The sequence below is a fragment of the Gorilla gorilla genome, chromosome 11, assembly GCF_029281585.2.
Source record: "Gorilla gorilla gorilla isolate KB3781 chromosome 11, NHGRI_mGorGor1-v2.1_pri, whole genome shotgun sequence".
NCBI classification, from domain to species: Eukaryota; Metazoa; Chordata; class Mammalia; order Primates; family Hominidae; genus Gorilla; species Gorilla gorilla.
Window position 1 is genome coordinate 40382780 of NC_073235.2, and position 7356 is coordinate 40390135.

The window sequence follows — 7356 nt, forward strand, 5'->3', positions numbered from 1 at the left end:
TATCCTAAAGAAGTGAAGACATATATTCACGCAGAAACTTGTACATAGGTTATAGCAGCATTATTCATAATAGCCAAAAAGCAGAAACTGTACAAATATGCACGGACTGATGAATAGTTAAACAACATGTGGTATATCTATACAATAGAATATCACTTTGCAATAAAAAGGAATGAAGTACTGACACATGCTACAACATCATGAACCTTGAAAACATTAGGCTAAGTGAAAGAAGCTGGTCACAAAAGACCACATATTGTATGATTCCGTTCATATGAAATGTCCCGACTAGACAAATCTATAGAGACAGAAAGCAGATTAGCAGTTGTCTAGGGCTGGGGGCGAAAGTGTGTGTGAGGAGGCAGGACAGATGGGGAGTGACTGCTAATGGGTATGGCAGTTTGGCAGTAACTACCTAAATTTTTAAAGAGTGTAATCTTTTGACTCAGCAATCCACTCTCAGAGTCCTATCCCAAAGAAAGAATACAATTAAACTTGTATTAAAAACTTGTTTATTACAATATTATTTGTAACAGTGAGAAAATTTATTAATTCTGTGGAATATTATGCAGCATTTGCAAATTGTAAGAATATGTACAGGGTTTGAAAGAGTGCTAATACATTTATAGATAGACTAGACAGAAAGATAACTATGCCTTTTATATGAAAACCTGTATATGACATATAATCTATGAAGACATGCCTTTATGTTAATATTAACATATATAATATATATCATATATGCAACATATGTATGCCATACAATTATACATGTAATATGATTTCATTAATGTTAAAACAAAAATAAGATATGTATAGAATGTAAGTGCTTGGATATGCACATCAGGGCACAGGCAGAGACTGAAAGAAGCCTAGTCAATTGTCAAAGTGCAGTTGTTGCTGGGACTGAAGTAGTATTGGGAGGTAAGAAAGAGGACCTTTGAGCATTCTACTCTGTATGCTTTATATCATTTGAATCTTAGGAAATAATAATATATTCCTATAGTACTCATGTCATCGGAAAGGGAGACTTATGTTTTAAGTAACTATGAATTTGCCTATTCTGAAGGATTTATTTTATTTTATTTTATTTTATTTTTTTGAGACAGAGTCTCACCCTGTCACCCAGGTTGGTGTGCAGTGGCTCAATCTTGGCTCACTGCAAGCTCCGCCTCCTGGGTTCACGCCATTCTCCTGCCTTAGACTCCCAAGTAGCTGGGACTACAGGTGCCCGCCACCACGCCCGGCTATTTTTGCTGTATTTTTAGTAGAGACAGGGTTTCACTGTGTTAGCTAGGATGGTCTCAATCTCCTGACCTCATGACCCACCTGCCTCAGCCTCCCAAAGTGCCAGCATTACAGGCATGAGCCACCGCGCCCGGTCAGGATTTTTTTTTTTTTTTTAAGTAAATAGATGGTCCCAATATGGTCAAGAATCCAAGCAAGCAGACAAGCTGCCTGGTTTCTCTCAACAGATATCAGGTTCCACCAAGATTGAGGAGAAAAAGGGGAGAGAGGTATAGACTGAGGCTTGGCCAGACCATGGTCAGCCTCCCAGCTCTCAGAAGAACGTGGGGTACAAGTCAACTAGAAAGAAAGGGTGAATGAGCTGAATCTTACCTTTATGATGTGAAACGACTGGTCAGTTGGAAAACTATCATTGACTGTCATCTTGAGCATTTTTATTTTAAAACTTTTGTAGGACACAGCACATGATAGATTATATTATAAGCCATGGTATAAGCCATGGTCCTGGACAGCGAAGAAATGGCATTGTCACAGGGTCACGGAATGAGTAATGAAAGGACTAGTTAGAAAGCTGGAGGCAGGGTTAAGGGAAACAGCAAGAGAAGGTGAAACACAGAGTAGGATGGTATGAAGCCTGACCATTTTAAGGCCTGAGGGGAAGCAGGGTAAGTGGTTGTTAGAACCTGTGAGAACTGCCCCTATGAGCGAGGGTCCACTCTACAGGAGCTGTGGCTGTTGGTGAAGTATCACTGCTGCTCTTAAACTGCTATCCAGCCAGAGAAGCAACCTGAGAAGTACAGAACTTTCTCTCCTCCTGCACTCTACTGCCAATGCCCTCTTCTAGCCAAATCTAAAGGTCACATGATACAAGAGCAGGATGAAGAAGGGCTGAGAGGGACTAATTAATTACCAAGGCTATTGCCTATTTTAATTACAAGGAAGCTTGTGCCTTTAAAATGAACTGATATTTGAGACATCACTATGTTATTCTGGTGTGTCTTACTTTGCCATTGTCATGTAAATATCATGGGAAATAAAATGCAAAATGAGGTACACTTAACTACTCAAACATAATGGAAATGTGTTTAAAAGATGCAGGCAGAGTCTCTGCAAAAATGAAAATATTTCAGGGAGAATTCACATGTCTGCTCTAGCTCATATAATTAGAAACCATAAAGTGATTCTCCCATCTTTGTCATACGGCTGAAAGAATTTTCAGCTGTTCCATTATTCCCTATGATAAAGAAGATAATATGTAAGCCATAGTGTTATTTTGCAAGGGTCTTTTTTTTATTTTTGTAGCAAGACATTGCCAGATTTGAAATTCAAATGATTCAAATGATCAGAATAAGCCAATTGGCACTCTTCAGGAATCCTAACTATCAGCCAGGATGATCCTATGTGGATGTAATTTCCTTTGGATATGAGAAAAACAAAATTTTGAAAAACAATTCATTTTATCGACTAATCTAAAAAAAGACCCAACTCATTCTATTATAAATTCAGTTATCATCCTATATGACTTTAAAAAGCATGTAAAACTTAAAATTGAATAATGAGATTCATTGAAACATGTCTCAACTCGAGTTTCCTTTGCAAATAATGAATGAATGCCTCCAAGTACAAGAAACAACCATTTGAGAGTCATAGCAACATGGGCATGCTTGGTGTGTTTGAAGAATAGCAAAAGGCCAGCATGGCTGCAGCCAAGGGAGAAAGAGGAGATACGCAGATGAAAGTGCAGGAAGGTAGCTGAACAAATCATATAGGATCCTGGAGGCCAAAGGCAGAACTTTGATTTTTATTCTAGGTGAAAAGTAGCAGAGGCTTCAGGAAGCCTTGCCTGTTTCTGCCTGTTTTTTCTTATCTGTCTAATGTCTGTGATGAGAAGAACTCAGATAGCTGCTGCCCTTTCACCCTGGCTCCCAGCAGATTATTGAAACTGCTTCTTGTGGTATGTCATGGACGTTTTGAAGTTGGTTTGTTGCTGGGGAGTAAACTGAGTAATACACTTTGTGTGTGCATGTTTATGTCTGTTTTTGACCAACATGTGGATTCCCAGTGCTAGCATGGTTCCCATCAAATAGTAGGTGCTCAGAAAATGAATGAGGGTGGTGAAAAGCTCAGGCTACTACAACAAAATGCCACAGACTGCGTGGCTTAAACAACAGGACAAGATAGAGGAGGTGTTACTCTTGATTGGTTACTTTGATTATCAAAGACATGCTCCCTCCTGAGCCATTTGTTATCTCTAAGAAATGGCTAGACCAGGAGAGGCAGCCTGTCCCCAACCGGAAGGGTTTTTTAAGACATCGAAATATAATATACTGATAACAAAAATGAAAACAATACATCCCCTATTCTTTTACTAATAATTTTGTATACTCCATATACTTTATGCATGTATGTATGTACTTATACAGATATGTGCATATGTAAGTATGTGTGTATATTTACCTATACATATATTTCATAGTGATGTTATAGCATATATATTGATTTGCAACTTGTTTTATCACATAACAAATTGAAAACATTTTTATGCTTTTTAAATTTATTTGAAAAAGCTTCATGTTTTATATATATATATATATATATATATATACACACACACACATATATACCCATATGTGTTTAAGCAACATCCTATTGATGTTTTTCTGGATATTTTTCTAAGATTTGCCTGTGCATTTCTACTTGGATATCTGTAGTGCAAATTTGTAAAAGTGGAATTGCTGAATGCCACATACATGATTTATATTTAGATAGTGACAGATTGTTCTCCAAAAGATTTTTCCAGTTTTTCATGTTTATTGTTAAAATCTTCATTGATGATAAGAATGAACCCTTGTGGTTATAAAACACTGGGTGAGATAAAGAAATACAGAGAAACCTTGACGTAGGAAGAATAACTTTTCCAATCATGTCACATGCTTAGCCAGAAGTGAATAAAAGGACACTTTGCCTATTTACCCCTTTGAATTTACTCTTTTTACATTTTTTAATTTATTTTGGTTACCTCCTTTTTTTTTTTTGCTCTTTTTATGCCTATCATCTTTTTTCTTAATGAACTTTCAGTAATACCTATTTTCTCTTGAGCTCCTTGTAACTTCTTTTCTTCTCGGATGATTGTATTTATTTATTTATTTATTTATTTATTTATTTATTCATTTATTTATTTACCAGCTCTTTTTTACCATTTCAAAATTATTTGATTCTAAGGAAAACCCATCTGGATACTGGCTACCCCATTTACTTAAACCCAGAAACAGTTATTTCCCAGGGCTGCCTCCCCTGGTAATTCACATATTCCAACCTGTTTTTTTTTTTTTTTTAATTCCCAGTAGTGAGTCCTCTGATCCACCAGGTTTTGAACATATTCTCCATATTGTGTTGTGGAGAATATGTTTGAAACCTGGCATATGAGAGGACTGACTACTGTTGTATATTTCAAACATATTCTTTGCCCAATTAGTGGGTCTCTTTTCTTATAAGGGTCAATCCTAGTTGACGTAATCTGTGTTCTCCCATGGGACTCTCATGTATCTCCTCTTGACCAGCAACAAATGCATAAACTCTATACGTAACTCTAATGTTCTGGCTTATTTATGTGGTTACTTAAATATAACTTGAAGTTGTAATATTATCTGTCTTTTAGTTATCTGTGGGTATGCATTCTGGGAGATTTTATTTATTTTCATTGTTAATTGGTATGATTTTTTGATGACATGGTAAGATTCAAAGTTAGGAAGCTATCATCTTTGCACAATTTCTCTTCATGAGAACTTTCCAAATTAACAAGGGACTTATTTCAGTTTATTCTATATTAATTAGGATAACTTCTGAATTGGTAGGAATTAAATAAATGCTAGTCTAATAGTAATAATGATAATGATAACAAGATAATATACAGAGCTTTATATTTAAATTGTCCATAGTACTTTAAGATTTTTCAAAAATACTGTTAGAAAGGTATTCACAGGCTGGAATCTGATACTATTATTATGATTTGGCCAAACTTCAGGTAAAGCCAGTAAAATTGATAATATGCTCTTTGAGCTGACTTGATATATGGTCCATTAGGTTGTGTTAAACAGCACATTACAGCTTGTCAGAGAAAATAAAAAGAAGAAAACATAAGCCACTCCAGTCAGGGAAACATTCTCACTTTGCAATAATTTTTTTGATATTGTAGTTGAATTGCCATTTTCTATAACTTCAATCTATTTGGTTGAATAAATAATTTATTATATACCTTATCCTTCTTTGTCTACCCTTCAATACCATTATACAAGCTGCTCATATCTTGAAATATTGGCTAGTGAATCTTTAGCTATTACTCCAAGGTCATCATGGGATTTATATAATTAAGATTTACTACAATATATTACACTTTCAACAAAAATTAATCACCCCAGATTGAAGAAATATAGCCAAAGAGTGAATTCATCAATTATAATGTCTCGCCATCTTCCTTGAAGATTGGTGTTTGCAATAAAAGTGATCATGTAATTTCCCTTTGTCATTACATGGACATGTACTATTAATTTTAAATATTTTGTCTGAAAGAAGGTAGTAACCCAAAATTTGCAGTATGTAACACCTATTGAAAGGGAAGGTATTTAAAATCTATATTCAGATTTTCTCTAAACCTAAAAAATATTAGATGTCAACCACATCTCAGTTCAGCGAAGCTCAATGTAGTTTGAGTACATTGACACTTAGCTATAAAAGACATTATATCTGGACTATTTTTTAAAAGGTAAGAATTGAAGAAATCCAGTTAGATTGTTTGCATTTGATACCCTTAATGATCAAAGGTAAAAATTTTGCTGGTTGTATGGAAAATTATAGCGCAAGTTTAGTAAATTCCTAAACTAAAATATGTTCCTGAGAAAGCTGAAAGATGGCAAAGTGTCTTTTTCTTCACTTCTGGCTAAGCATGTGGAATGACTGGAAAAGTTATTCTTCCTACTTCAAGATTTCTTTGTATTCCTTTATCTCACCCAATGGCTTATAACCACAAGGGTTCATTCTTATCATCAATGAAGATTTCAACAATAAACATGGAAAACTGGAACAATCTTTTGGAGAACAATCTGTCACTATCTAAATAAAAATCACGTGGACCCTGGGGTTCAGCAATTCTACTTTTTACAAACTTGCACTACAGATATCCAAGTAGAAATGCACAGGCGTACCTGTAGAAAAATATCTAGGAAAAAAACATAAATATCAATAGGACGTTGGTTAAACACATATTGGTATAGATATGTAATAAAACATGCAGCTTTTTAAAAGAAATAGGAAAAACAGCATTAAAATGTTTTCAATTTGTTATGTGATAAAACAAGTTGCAAATCAATATATATGCTGTAATATCACTTACAAAATATATGTATATGTAAATATACAGACATACTTGTAAGCATATATGCACATATATGTATGACTACATACATATATGCATAAAGTATATGGAGTACACAAAAATTATTAGAGAATAGGGGATATATTGTTTAAGTTTTTGTTATCAGTATGTTACGATATTTTGACATCTTAAAAAGCCCTTCTGGTTGGGGACAGGCTGCCCCTCCTGGACTAGCCATTTCTTAGAGATAACAGACGGCTCAGCAGGGAGCATGTATTTGATAAGTAAAGTAACCAATCAAAAGTAACACCTCTCTATCCTGCCCTGTTATTTAAGCCACACAGTCTGTGGCATTTTGTTATAGCAGCCTGAGCTTTTCACCACCCTCATTCATTTTCCGAACACCTACTATTTGATGGGAACCATGCTAGCACTGGGAATCCACATGTTGGTCAAAAACAGACATAAACATGCACACACAAAGAAGTATTACTCGATTTATGCTGCAGCAACAAACCAACTCCAAAGCATCCATGACATACCTCAAGAAGCAGTTTCAACAATCTGCTGGGAGCCAGGGTGAAAGGGCAGCAGCTATCTGAGTTCTGCTCTACTCATGACAGACATTAGACACATAAGAAAAAACAGGCAGAAACAGGCAAGGCTTCCTGAAGCCTCTGCTACTTTTCACCTAGAATAAAAACCAAAGTTCTGCCTTTGGCCTCCAGGATCCTATA